Source organism: Ixodes scapularis, unplaced genomic scaffold (assembly GCF_016920785.2).
Source record: "Ixodes scapularis isolate PalLabHiFi unplaced genomic scaffold, ASM1692078v2 PGA_scaffold3__209_contigs__length_174095766, whole genome shotgun sequence".
Classification (NCBI taxonomy): domain Eukaryota; kingdom Metazoa; phylum Arthropoda; class Arachnida; order Ixodida; family Ixodidae; genus Ixodes; species Ixodes scapularis.
The window spans coordinates 27,120,668-27,122,811 of record NW_024609868.1 but is presented as its reverse complement, the minus strand read 5'-3'; the positions used below and the strand labels follow the sequence as shown (position 1 = coordinate 27,122,811).

Sequence of the window (2,144 nt, the reverse complement as noted above, 5' to 3'; positions counted from 1 at the left end):
GCTGGTGGCGAACAACACGTTCGTACCCCTCCTCGCAGCCATAATCGCCAACGCGGCCCACAAACCATGTGACCCCAATGGAACGTTTGGACACTCTTGGTAATGCAGGCCCCCTACTAGTGATGACGGGGGGGGGGGGGGGGGGGGGGGGCAGTGGCTGCAAGGAGGTGTTGGTATAAAATGCCTATATTACGGGTTTTTTGAAAGCCTTCGAACCGAAGGCTTTTACTGAGTCGGTGGACCACCACATGCTTGTAAGTTACGTGTTGCCTCGGAGGCTGCGAACTCATTCGCTGAATCTAAAGGTTCGTGATGTTCGTGATTGTTTTTATTTTTAATTTTTTTTCTAGTTTAGAGCAAGTGACGGTTTTCTTCGGTATCAAGGTCTTCCTCACGACTGGTGAAACAGCTTCATTTTGGTTCAGCTTATTTTGTTTTGTTTATCCGTGCTTGTGTGCATTCGGCATCGGGTACGAGAAGTTGCGGCGCCAACCTAAAAACAAGATACGACAGCCTACCCTAAGCGTATCCACGTCTTCCCAAAACGAAGGCTCTATTCTTGACAAAAATAGTCCCTGGAGAAGGGGAACAAGGGACACACACAAATCTCCAAACACATCTAGGTGGCTGGTGCGCGACCGAAAAATCCGCCTGGTCCGGGTATCGAACTGGGGACCTCTCCATTACAGGTGGAGCGCTCTACCAGCTGAGTTAACCAGGGGTTAGACGTCAGTAGAGCAAACGAGTTTCATCAGCTGCCACCAGTCTAACACCAACAAGGGTAAAGCCTGCACTTTAAGGTTATGATTTTAATGCAATTAAATGCAAGGTTGCAAGCGAGCTGGACAAGAATGACGAAAATAATCCCTGGAGAAGGGGAACAAGAGGGACAAAGGACAAACACAAACCTCCAAACACAGCTAGGTGGCTGGTGCGCGACCGAAAAAAAACCGCCTGGTCCGGCAACTGAGCTAACCCCTGGTTAGCTCAGTTGGTAGAGCGCTCCACCGGTAATGGAGAGGTCCCGGGTTCGATACCACCCGGACCAGGCGGATTTTTTTCGGTCGCTCACCGGTCACCTAGCTGTGTTTAGAGATTTGTGCTTGTCCCTTGTCCCTCTTGTTCCCCTTCTCCAGGGATTATTTTCGTCATTCTTGTCCAGCTCGCTTGCACCTTCGCATTTAATCGTATTATAATCAAGGCTCTATTCTTAACGCTCTCTTAACGCTATGCGGAGCGCAAGTTCATCGGCTTCTTGCACACGGGTTGCGATGATGTCAGAACGCCGAGTTCTTATTGGTTGTCTTAAACAAATAGTGGGTAGATCTCAAGTCATCTAGCATTGAGGTCTACCCGCAATCCTTTCAATCAGACCAAATCAGAGCTCGCCGTCATTGTGATTCGCCGCAACTCTTGCGCAAGAAGCAGACCGACTTTCTCTCCGCATACATTACACCGATCTCACTTGGCGTTCAACCATAGCCTCCTCTACACTCACAAAGCCTGGCAGTTCGACGACAGAGTCATAGAGTGCCCAGTCGCAAATTTGGAACGAAAGGATGGGGTAGCACAGAGCATTTCTCGGGGAGTCTGGTTTTCAGCGCACAGCTTTTGCAGCGGCGAGGACCCGAAACATGGTTTTCAAACCCGACGAGAAAAGAAGCGGTAGCCCAAGGAACGAAAGAAGAAGAATAGATAAATGGGCTAGTTTGTACCAGAGTGTCGAACCGAAATTTTTATCGGTTCGGTTCCGGTTCGGGTTCACGGCTTTCCGCTCGGTTCCGGTTCAGTTCCGGGGAGCAAAACATAACGGTTCAAACCGGTTCGAACCGGTTCGAACCGGTTCGAACCGGTTTGAATTGCTAAATTAAAAATATATTTTCCGCGTTGTTCTTACAATGTAGACCATTTACGCCGTAAGACGCTAAACTATATAGTTTCTTCGATCGCCCGTGCAATTTATTTGTGTTCTTAGGTACCAAAAATATGAAATTCAGTTATTTAATTTCGACGCAAGAGTAGAAGAAAATCTACATTAACCTACATAACGTCGTGTTTATACGCCTCAACATCCCTTTTTTTACATGTCACATATATTTTAACTGAATCCGAATGTTAAAGTACAACAGTAAAGAGTTGAGCTT

The 2,144-nt window shown here is 47.6% G+C and overlaps 1 non-coding gene across 1 annotated transcript; it reads left to right on the top strand.

The window, feature by feature from the left end:
* Positions 1 to 976: 976 nt before the first annotated feature.
* On the top strand, positions 977 to 1,052 carry Trnat-ggu. The gene has a single exon. It is a non-coding gene; the product is annotated as a tRNA-Thr (tRNA).
* The last annotated feature ends 1,092 nt before the right edge of the window (positions 1,053 to 2,144 follow it).